The 12848-nt window shown below is 36.5% G+C and overlaps 1 protein-coding gene and 1 long non-coding RNA gene across 4 annotated transcripts in view; one reads left to right on the plus strand and one right to left on the minus strand.

Moving 5' to 3' along the window:
• Window positions 1-12848, plus strand: part of LOC6539310 (scavenger receptor class B member 1) — a 286125-nt gene that overhangs the window by 68234 nt on the left and 205043 nt on the right. The window lies entirely within an intron of this gene.
• The window catches only part of LOC120321025, a 120775-nt gene continuing 119573 nt past the window's right edge, over window positions 11647-12848 (minus strand). For both annotated transcript variants that reach the window (XR_005560582.2, XR_005560581.2), the window contains one exon: window positions 11647-12107. This is a non-coding gene — a long non-coding RNA (uncharacterized LOC120321025). The remainder of the gene's footprint in view (window positions 12108-12848) is intronic.

Consider the following 12848-nt stretch of genomic DNA (forward strand, 5'->3'; position numbering starts at 1 on the left):
AACCCTAATACGTGGCTTTTCAGGTCAACCGTTAAGGTAAAACGCAAAATTGAGAGAGAACTCTAATATGTGGCATTTTAGGTCAACCGGGAGAGAAAGATTCGTTGGGAATCCGTTCAGGTCAACCGTTAGAGTAAGAGAGAATAACTTGGGGACCGCGAGGGTCAGCCGCAAGAGCAAGATAACTAATCACCTGGGGACCGCAGGGGTCATTCGCAAGTGGAAGAGAAGTAATCACTTGGGGACCGCGAAGGTCATCCGCAAGCGCAACTCGAAGACCGCGAGGGTCAGCCAGGCTAGGGAAACAATCACTTGGAGGCCGGGAAGGTCATCCGCAAGCGGAAGAGAGCTCTATCTCAGGGACCTGCGACCGCAGGTTGGCGCGCGCGCGTAATTATTTAAATTTGTATTGCTTCAGTTTTATTTCTCTTAGTTTTAATTATATCTTTATTATTTAAATTTGTATTGCTTCAGTTTTATTTCTCTTACTTTTAATTATATCTAATCTATGACTTCAGTTCTTATACCCGTTACTCGTAGAGTAAAAGGGTATACTAGATTCGTTGAAAAGTATGTAACTGGCAGAAGGAACCGTTTCCGACCATATAAAGTATATATATTCTTGATCAGGATCAATAGCCGAGTCGATCTGCCCATGTCCCTCGGTACGTCCGTCCGTATGAACGTCGAGATCTCAGGAACTAGATCTCGAAAGCTAGAAAGTTGAGATTAGGCATACAGACTCCAGAGACATAGGCGCAGCGCAAGTTTGTTGATTCATGTTGCCATGTATTGGTCTTGTAAATTTCTATCGATTTGCCAAACAACTTTTTGCCACGTCCACTCTAACGCACACAAACCGCATAAAGCTGCCACGCCCACATTTTTGAAAAATGTTTAGATATTGTTTTTCATTTTTGTACTAGACTTGTAAATTTCTATCGATTTGCTAAAAAACTTTTTGCCACTTTAACTTCCACAAACCGCCAAAAACTGTCAGTGTTGAAGACTACTACGCACATCCCCTAGCTGAGAAACGGGTATCACATAGTCGGGAAACTCGACTATAGCGTTCTCTCTTGTTTTCTCTTACATCTATTTACACGTAATGTGCGCGATACGCGTACGCCCCGCATACTGTGGTCGCCTCCACCAGTTTCGCCCTGGATTGTAGCGCTGCTTCTTCGCCGTCTCCGGGAATAAGTCCATCCTGAGTTCTGTAACGAGATGGTTTGTGTCTATGTTTGTGTGGGTGTTTTGACAGCTGTTTAGGGTTTCACTGTGTTTAGCGTGTAGTGTTGGCTTAGTATTTTGTATTGTGGGTAGTATCGATATATTATTAGGGTTTAGTGTTAGGTTATGTTCTCGATTTCGATTATGATCGGTTCAGTATGTTGTGTATTTGACCCTTGGTGAGGTTTTTTGTCCCTAACGTACTAGCGTTTCGTTTTCTTCGTGTTTGTCCGTAATGATTACCGGTGATGTGATTTTCACTACCTTCTACTGGCCGTCGTACTTTGGTGCCAGCTACTCATCGAACTTTTCTGCTGCATTCGACAAATGGTGTGACTTGCACCATATCAGTTCCTGATCTCCTCTCTCCTTTCCACAGATCAAAGTGTCTTTTAGCTCCTTCGTCACATTTTCCATCTGCACCGTCGCCTCCTTCCGGATTCCCTGCAACCGTTTCCATCTGGCCTCTACCGTTTCTTCTTTCAGCGTCGAGCCAAAAGTTACCTTATCGAATATCTTGCTTGGTATCCTTAGCTCTCGCCCGAATATCAATGGTGCCGCGGTAAACATTGTGGATTCGGATGTGCTCCTGGTTTATGCTAGCATCAGTTCGGGTACGAGCTCATTTCATTTCGTCTGTTCTTTCCACTAAATTTTGCAATCATCGTTTTTAAGATTCTGTTGATAAGGAACAATGAACGGATTACTGTTGATTGATTGCCCATCCATTTTGTACGTTTAAGCTAAATTTTTAGACCATCAATTTTATTAAGTAAATACTGAAATACGGCACGCTGAAGTCTGCATGATAAAAAAAATAAATAAAATATATTTAGAATGGAAGTAGTAATTTATGTCAGCTTTACATTTGTCATAAGTGATAAGTAATAAGTGATAATGGACGACTAGCTCTATAAGTTCACTAGTATGCTCCAAGAAAAGGAATGGCAAGCCCATGAAGTTGGGGTTGCTAAAGATGTAGCTTTTCCTTTACAGTTCCCCCACATATGCGGCTATCCCTAAGCTTTTTAAAAATATTATTACTTTTTATTTGCAGCACCTTTCATAGTCAATCATATCACCTCGTGAGTACGGTTTTATAAAACGCGGATCAGTAACCACTAACTTCCTTCGTAATACAAGTCTTCAAAATAATCTTCAAATCGATGTCATCTACACTAACTTGAGTAAAGCATTTGACTCTGTTAATTAATAATTTTGGTTAGGAATCTTGATTTATTAGGTTACACTGTTGATCTTCTAAATTAGATTATAAGTTATGTGAAGTGCAGGACGCAACGGGTATTGTATCTGTCTGGTATTCTCGGACTCACATCTGGCGTCCAACAAGGGAGTCTCCTTCGTCCGTTCCTTTATATATATTTATTATGACAAAACAACAACAAAAAAATGGCGGAAATATGACCGATTCAGTCACGGTGACAAATTCTGCGGGCGTCAGTATACCAGTTAAACTTTTCATCTTAAACAAATGAGATGTTATGACGAATCTAGTATGCCCTTTTACTCCCTGTTTGCTATGATACAATTAAATTTTTATACCCATTATTCTAAAGTAAAAGGGTATACTAGATTTGTTGAAAAGTATGTAACAGGCAAAAGAAAGCGTTTGCGACCGTATAAAACTGTTTGCTATGATACAATTAAATTTTTATACCCGTTATTCTAAAGTAAAAGGGTATACTAGATTCGTTGAAAAGTATGTAACAGGCAAAAGGAAGCGTTTCCGACCGTATAAAGTATATATATTCTTGATCAGGATCAATAGCCGAGTCGATATGGCCATGTCTGTCTGTCCGTCTGACGTTGAGATTACTCATACAGACTCCAGAGACACAGAAGCAGCGCAAGTTTGTTGATTCATGTTGCCACGCCCACTCTTAAGCCCTCAAACCACCAAAAGCTGCCACGGCCACACTTTTGAAAAAATTTTCCATATTTTTTTCATTTTTGTATTAGCTGTAAGTGGCATTCGCGAAGATGAGTGATGTCAGCTTCAGAAAATGAACTAACTTACCTTACCGTCCGTAGCCAACCAAAGAACGATGCTTGGAACAGTCTTTATATGTAATTGTATTCGTGGTGCATTTCATTATTCCGAAGATGAAGATGTGTGGCAGGGGTAATATGCGGGGGCAAGGTAAGGTTCTCCCATAGTACGGCCATACGAAGGGATGGCCGAATATGTCAACCGGGAGAGAGAGTAGATCTCTTGGGAGGCCGTTCAGGTCAACCGTGATAGTGAGAAAACCCTAATACGTGGCTTTTCAGGTCAACCGTTAAGGTAAAACGCAAAATTGAGAGAGAACTCTAATATGTGGCATTTTAGGTCAACCGGGAGAGAAAGATTCCTTGGGAATCCGTTCAGGTCAACCGTTAGAGTAAGAGAGAATAACTTGGGGACCGCGAGGGTCAGCCGCAAGAGCAAGATAACTAATCACCTGGGGACCGCAGGGGTCATTCGCAAGTGGAAGAGAAGTAATCACTTGGGGACCGCGAAGGTCATCCGCAAGCGCAACTCGAAGACCGCGAGGGTCAGCCAGGCTAGGGAAACAATCACTTGGAGGCCGTGAAGGTCATCCGCAAGCGGAAGAGAGCTCTATCTCAGGGACCTGCGACCGCAGGTTGGCGCGCGCGCGTAATTATTTAAATTTGTATTGCTTCAGTTTTATTTCTCTTCGTTTTAATTATATCTTTTTTATTTAAATTTGTATTGCTTCAGTTTTATTTCTCTTACTTTTAATTATATCTAATCTATGACTTCAGTTTTTATACCCGTTACTCGTAGAGTAAAAGGGTATACTAGATTCGTTGAAAAGTATGTAACTGGCAAAAGGAACCGTTTCCGACCATATAAAGTATATATAGTGACATATTCATTTCTTCATACGACATATTCACTCTTCATATAAAAAAGCTAAAGCCGATCTTTTGGAAAGCTTCACTCTCCAAAAGCCTCATAAATAACATTCCCCCTAGATACGAACCGCTTAACGGTAACGAGCTTAATGATCTGTTAAGCTTGACATATAAAGCTAAGTAGAACTTAAAAGGCTTATGTTAATCCTCTGTAAAAGGTTTGCTGGGCCGAAAGAATACCTTTGTAAATTAGTTCTTAACTGACCTCTGGTGAAACTTATTCAAATAAAGATCATAAAAAGGAAAATATATTTTTTTTTTATTAAATCTATCACCAAAAAAGTTTATTGGCGCAGTCGGTAGGATACTGAAAAAAGTCCTAGTAAACTCGTTATCCTTTGACAATCTAGTGAAAAGAGGAAACTTGTACGACCAAGTAACCTTTTCTGATTGTACCCGCGAATTGGCCGCAACAAAGTGATTTCGGTTCGTTTAAAGTGACTAAAATCGGTATCCGCACAAGAACCTGTGCGATCGGAGTTAATTTAAAGACCTAATTTTGTGGACCGCTTCGTGAAGTGAGACCTCCACTAAGGTGTAATACAATTAAAGGGCGCACAGTGCAGTTCACTAAGACATAAGTCTCGACATACTGTAGCAGTCAGTGAACAAAAACAGTAGCCCACTAAAAGTGCGACCGCTACTATTGTATAAAACAATAAAAAGTTAAAACAGTGCAGTTCACTTAAGGCATAAGTCTCGACATACTGCAGCAGTCTGTGAACAAGAACAGAAACTAACTTATAAATAAAACTAAAATGGAATTACCAACGGAAAATATGACTCAATTACTTCGGCAAATACGCCAAGTACCGAAATTCTCTGGAGACCCAACGAATCTCAGCTCGTTCATCAGACGTATCGAATACCTATTGAACTTATACCCTTCAACGACGCTCGACAGAAGGCGGTTATATTTGGAGCCATCGAACTTCAAGTTGTCGGAGATGCAGAAAAGGTTACCCAATTTGGAATGCACAACGAATGGACATCTTTAAGAGACGCCCTAATCACGGAATTCAAGACTCAGACGCCCCTGGAGGATCTACTAGGAAGACTGTATCGGATACCTTTTAAGGGTAACTTACGTCTATTCTGTGAACAATTAGAAGATAAGTCCAGTTTAATTATAAATAAGTTAGCATTAGAGAATGACCGAAATAATATGGTGGTTTATACACAAGCAATGGCAACCACAATAAAAAATACAATTCAACACTCACTCCCCGATAGGTTGTTCATGACCTTAGCGAGGTATGACATTTCAACCGTTCAAAAATTAAGGCAAACCGCACAACAAGAAGGTCTATACGAAGACCCAATTTCAAAAACATTCGATAGTCAGCCAAAATTTAACTCAAATTCACCAACACCATTCAACACTTATAAACATACAAACATTAACCACACCAAAAACACTCACCCCAACCAACGATTCATTCGCCCCTTTATTCCATTAAATTCCACACAGACCCAAAACACTAACGTAAACAATCTAACCCCTTTTAAACAAATTCCTCCGACCAGACAACAGCAACTTAATCAGTACAGAAATTTATACAACGGATTCAGAACAGACTTACTTCAGGACCGTCAAAACGACACCCGAAACTACTATCAGCCCCCCCAACAACCAAGAGTGCCAAATAAGCGTTTTAGAGAAAGCAGCGAACAATCGCGTATGCAGACAAATGAAAATTTTCACCAGCACGAATTAGATTACGATAACGAAACTGAACACTACATTAATAACGACGAACAGTTCCACGAAGATCAATTACAGAATACTCAGACAGAATTGTTTACAGATCAGCAATATCAACAAGCTGAAAATTTTCCAATACCAGCCTGGGATCCCACCAATACATAGAGATCATGTTTAATAACCACAGATATAGATGCATAGTTGATACTGGCTCTTCGATAAACTTGATGAGCTCAAACTTTTTCAATCTTCAAGTTAAAGATAAGCAAATAACTGTCCGAAGTATGACAGGCTATATATGTAGACCTTCCAGCCAACGGTCTTTTTCAACAATCGCAAAAATTCTATATTCATTCATTTTCACCTTATTATGATATTCTGTTAGGAAGAAAAATACTAATGGAGAATAACGGTTTAATAGACTACTCTCGGAAAGAAACAATAATTAACAAAAGAACATTCATTCACAAAGAATTAGATCCATGTGATGAGAACTCTTCGGAAAACTTTAATGCACTCTTACAAGAAAACAACTTTACATCAGAAATAAACTATGCCATGGACAACAACATAGACTCAGAACACACATACAGACTAGAACATTTAAATAGTGAGGAAAATTACAGACTTACAAATTTATTAAATGAGTTCAATGACATTCAATATTCCAAAAATGAAAACCTTACATTCACAAGTATAATACGTCACGATATAAAACCCTCTCATGAAAACCCAGTTTACAAAAGACCATACTCGTAACCGTTTTCCTACGAAGCAGAAGTAAATAAACAAATTGAGGAAATGTTAAAACAAGGCATTATACGCGAAAGCGACTCCCCTTATTGCAGTCCATTATGGATTGTCCCCAAAAAGATGGATGCCTCTGGCAAACCGAAATTCAGGTCGGTCGTGGACTATCGAAATCTAAATGAAATAACAATAAATGATAAATTTCCGATTCCTAACATGGACGAAATACTAGGCAAATTAGGAAAATGACAGTATTTTACTACAATTGACTTAGCAAAAGGCTTTCATCAAATCGAAATGGACCCTAAGTCTATACCAAAAACGGCGTTTTCGACCAAACACGGTCACTATGAGTACACTCGCATGCCATTTGGCTTAAAAAATGCTCCTGCAACCTTCCAACGGTGCATGAATTACGTCCTAAAAGACCTCATAAATAAGCATTGGCTTGTTTATTTAGATGATGTGATCATCTATTCAACATCTCTGAACGAACACCTAGACTCACTGACGAAGGTTTTTGAGAAACTTAAAGAAGCCAATCTCAAACTCCAATTGGACAAATGAGAATTTTTAAAAAAGCAAACAAATTTCTTAGGTCATATTATAAGTCCAGAAGGCATACGACCTAATAAAGAGAAAGTTAAGGCAATCGAAAAATTTCCTCTCCCAAAGACACCAAAAGAAATCAAATCTTTCTTAGGCTTATGCGGATACTACCGTAAGTTCATTCCAGACTTTGCAAAGATTGCAAAACCTCTGACAATATTACTAAAAAAGGGAGCTAAAATAGACACAAGAAACGAAGAATACAATAAATCATTTGAAAAATTTAAAACCCAATTTTGATTTGCCCTGATTTCACAAAAACATTTCAAGTCACTACTGACGCTAGCAATTTCGCCATAGGAGCCGTGTTATCACAAGACAATAAGCCAGTAAGCTTTGCAAGTAGAACATTAAATGATCATGAACAAAATGATAGCACTATTGAAAAAGAACTACTAGCAATCGTTTGGGCAACCAAATTTTTTCAAAAAGCATATCGAGAAACCATTAACCCACATAGTAACGTGAAAATTCTGAAAAGTATCATAATGTTAAAAGACATAAAATCTTATCCTGAATTTAAAGAATTCATTACTACTCAACATTCTAAATTGTTACACCCTGGTATTGAAAAAATGATACGATTATTTAAAGAAACTCACTATTTTCCCGATTATAATAAACTAATTCAAAACATTATCAATAATTGTGAAGTCTGTAACCTTGCAATGACAGAACATAGACCAACAAAACTAGTTTTCGAAATAACTCCAGAGACAAATAACCCACGCGAAATTTATGTTATTGACTTTTATGCTATTGACAACGAACAGTATTTATCTTGTATAGACGTTTATTCAAAATTTGCTTCACTTATTAAAACAAACAGTAGAGATTGGTTAGAGGCAAAACGAGCCCTTTCTAGAATTTTTAACGACATGGGAAAACCACAGAAAATTAAAGCAGACAAGGACTCCGCGTTTATAAGCACTTCTTTAAAAACTTGGCTAAACAACGAAGACATACAAATAGATATTACCACAAGTAAAACAGGAATAGCAGACATAGAACGCCTTCATAAAACCATAAATGAAAAAATCAGAATTATCAATACTGAAAACAATAGAGAAAATAAAGAAACACGAATGGAAACAATTTTATACATATACAACCACAAGACTAAACATAACACAACCGGACAGATACCGGCTAACATCCTTCTTTACGCAGACACACCTACTTATGATACCCAGATGATTAAAGAAATGAAAATCAAAAATCTTAACAAAAAACGACAGGATTTCGAAATCGACACAAAATTTAGACAAGCACCCTTAACAAAACAATCAAGGACTTATCTTGTTTGAATCTGGAACAATACAAATCCCCATCACCTTTATGCATCACTGTCTCACCATAAATATTACAGAAGTTGAAGAAACATTTAATAGTATAATTAAACAATGTCAAGAATTTAAAAATGTCACACAAATTAAATATTTAACCGAGAAAATAGAAAGAGAAATAAATGGCATACGCATCTCAAAACGAAACAAACGAGGACTGGCTAACTTTGTAGGTTCCACATTAAGATATCTTTTTGGCACACTAGACGAAGACGACAGACAACATATTGAACAACAAATTTCGACTCTATCACAAGACACAGTACAGGTCAGCACTCTAAACCACGTTATTGACAGTCTCAATAATGGCATAGAAATAATTAATAACCAGTCCAATTCTTTGAAAAAGGAACAAAAATTGAATCTATTAATATTTAATATTGAACATTTTACCGAATATATCGAGGACATTGAAATGGGTTCACAACTAACACGACTAGGAATATTTAATCCTAAACTACTAAAACATACAATTCTACTCACATAACAACTACGTTCTAAATACACTAACAAAGAATATTGTCAAAGACCATTGCATAGCTAACATAATAAAACACGAAACACCAACTTGTACTTTTCAAAAATATCGTAAACAATCCTATATTCAATACATTAAACCAAATATACTTATAACCTGGAATATGACCAGAGAAAAACTTTATCACAATTGTAACGGTCAAGAGATTTATATCGAAAATAATAAAATTATAAAAATATCCAACTGCACAGCAGAATTAAAACAAATTACAATATCTAATAGTATTCAACAATACACAAATGTAATATTTACTGAACACAATGTAACAAAAATCAAACCAATGTCACACATAGAAATTAAGGAAATGATTTTGTTAAACAATAAGAGTAACACAATTTACAGAAACATACTAATAATCTTCATATCTGTTTTAGTTTTAATTTACATATTTTACTTTTATATGAAATGTAAAACAGCGCCACACAAAATTATTATCTCTTACCTAAAACCAAGTAAAACCACTATCAAAAATATCGAAAAAGAAACAGAGACAAAAACAGAAATAGCTGAAATTGCAAATCCAGTACCACACTTATATCCAGAAATAATCGCTTGAGGACAAGCTAATATCTAAAAGGTGGGGGAGTGACATATTCATTTCTTCATACGACATATTCACTCTTCATATAAAAAAGCTAAAGCCGATCTTTTGGAAAGCTTCACTCTCCAAAAGCCTCATAAATAACATTCCCCCAAGATACGAACCGCTTAACGGTAACGAGCTTAATGATCTGTTAAGCTTGACATATAAAGCTAAGTAGAACATAAAAGGCTTATGTTAATCCTCTGTAAAAGGTTTGCTGGGCCGAAAGAATACCTTTGTAAATTAGTTCTTAACTGACCTCTGGTAAAACTTATTGAAATAAAGATCATAAAAAGGAAAATATATTTTTTTTTTATTAAATCTATCACCAAAAAAGTTTATTATATATTCTTGATCAGGATCAATAGCCGAGTCGATCTGCCCATGTCCGTCGGTACGTCCGTCCGTATGAACGTCGAGATCTCAGGAACTAGATCTCGAAAGCTAGAAAGTTGAGATTAGGCATACAGACTCCAGAGACATAGACGCAGCGCAAGTTTGTTGATTCATGTTGCCATGTATTGGTCTTGTAAATTTCTATCGATTTGCCAAACAACTTTTTGCCACGCCCACTCTAACGCACACAAACCGCATAAAGCTGCCACGCCCACATTTTTGAAAAATGTTTAGATATTGTTTTTCATTTTTGTACTAGACTTGTAAATTTCTATCGATTTGCTAAAAAACTTTTTGCCACTTTAACTTCCACAAACCGCCAAAAACTGTCAGTGTTGAAGACTACTACGCACATCCCCTAGCTGAGAAACGGGTATCACATAGTCGGGAAACTCGACTATAGCGTTCTCTCTTGTTTTCTCTTACATCTATTTACACGTAATGTGCGCGATACGCGTACGCCCCGCATACTGTGGTCGCCTCCACCAGTTTCGCCCTGGATTGTAGCGCTGCTTCTTCGCCGTCTCCGGGAATAAGTCCATCCTGAGTTCTGTAACGAGATGGTTTGTGTCTATGTTTGTGTGGGTGTTTTGACAGCTGTTTAGGGTTTCACTGTGTTTAGCGTGTAGTGTTGGCTTAGTATTTTGTATTGTGGGTAGTATCGATATATTATTAGGGTTTAGTGTTAGGTTATGTTCTCGATTTCGATTATGATCGGTTCAGTATGTTGTGTATTTGACCCTTGGTGAGGTTTTTTGTCCCTAACGTACTAGCGTTTCGTTTTCTTCGTGTTTGTCCGTAATGATTACCGGTGATGTGATTTTCACTACCTTCTACTGGCCGTCGTACTTTGGTGCCAGCTACTCATCGAACTTTTCTGCTGCATTCCACAAATGGTGTGACTTGCACCATATCAAAGTGTCTTTTAGCTCCTTCGTCACATTTTCCATCTGCACCGTCGCCTCCTTCCGGATTCCCTGCAACCGTTTCCATCTGGCCTCTACCGTTTCTTCTTTCAGCGTCGAGCCAAAAGTTACCTTATCGAATATCTTGCTTGGTATCCTTAGCTCTCGCCCGAATATCAATGGTGCCGCGGTAAACATTGTGGATTCGGATGTGCTCCTGGTTTATGCTAGCATCAGTTCGGGTACGAGCTCATTTCATTTCGTCTGTTCTTTCCACTAAATTTTGCAATTATCGTTTTTAAGATTCTGTTGATAAGGAACAATAAACGGATTACTGTTGATTGATTGCCCATCCATTTTGTACGTTTAAGCTAAATTTTTAAACCATCAATTTTATTAAGTAAATACTGAAATACGGCACGCTGAAGTCTGCATGATAAAAAAAATAAATAAAATATATTTAGAATGGAAGTAGTAATTTATGTTAGCTTTACATTTATCATAAGTGATCAGTGTTGGGACAGGTACGCTATATTTTTACCTAGGTAAGGTACAAGGTTTTTACAAAAATAAGTACCTAGGTAAGGTAAAAGGTTTTCAAATTTTTCTGTACCTAGGTAAAGGTAAAAGGTAAAAACAAGTTTACGAATTTTTAAATTTTTTATTCGGTACTTTTTAAAAATAAAATAACAGTTCATATTTAAACTTACAAAAACTTTTATAGTATGATTAACTTAATTAATGGTTTTGGTTTAAATTTTTTATTAGGTACTTTTTAAAAATAAATTAACAGTTCATATTTAAACTTACAAAAACTTTTATAGTATGATTAACTTACTTAATTAATGGTTTTTTTTTAAGCATAACTAAGGTTTCGAATACGCATTTCAGCGATAATATAGTCGCATAGTGTTGTTTAGCTACAAAAAAAGGTTATTAAAATATATATGAATTATTATAAAATATAATTTTTTTTCTTTACCTGGCTTGAACTTTGGAAACAGAAGAAATTTGGCTTAGGCTCTGATAATTTATTCTCTTCCTTTTTTGCCACTTTTGATTTCATGGCCTCATATGACGCGTAGCTGTTTGAATGCACCCTCTACAAAAAAAGTATTAATAGAATAAAATATTTTTAAAACATCATAACATTTAATTTTGTGACGGAATTTTGGCCAAATATTGTATGTGCGTATGTAAAAATGAATGGCTACATCAATAAATATTATCAATATTTTGGCGCCAATTATTGTATGTGCGTATGTAAAAATGAATGGCTACATCAATATATATTATCAATATTTTGGCGCCAATTATTGTATGTGCGTATGTAAAAATGAATGACTACATCACGCACATGGAAAAAATGATTTTGTAAATAAAAGCGCATTTAATTTAGAAAATATAAAAATTGTGCTTTGATGTGTCGACGTTTTCTTATATTAAATCAAATCACATTTTATTTCATACTTACATATGTATGTGTGCTTTTGTGACGGAATTTTTTGCGTTTGTAAAGATGAATGGTTACATCAATATATATTGGAAATGGATGATATATATTGATGTAACCATTCATCTTTACAAACGCAAAAACTACTAGCTCTATAAGTTCACTAGTATGCTCCAAGAAAACGAATGGCAAGCCCATGAAGTAGGGGTTGCTGAAGATGTAGCTTTACCTTTACAGTTCCCCCACATATGTATCCCTAAGCTTTTTAAAATATTATTACTTGTCATTTGCAGCACCTTTCATAGTCAATCATATCACCTCGTGAGTACGGTTTTATAAAACGCGGATCAGTAACCACTAACTTCCTTCGTAATACAAGTCTTCAAAATA

The sequence above is a fragment of the Drosophila yakuba genome, chromosome 2R (assembly GCF_016746365.2).
Source record: "Drosophila yakuba strain Tai18E2 chromosome 2R, Prin_Dyak_Tai18E2_2.1, whole genome shotgun sequence".
Classification (NCBI taxonomy): Eukaryota; Metazoa; Arthropoda; class Insecta; order Diptera; family Drosophilidae; genus Drosophila; species Drosophila yakuba.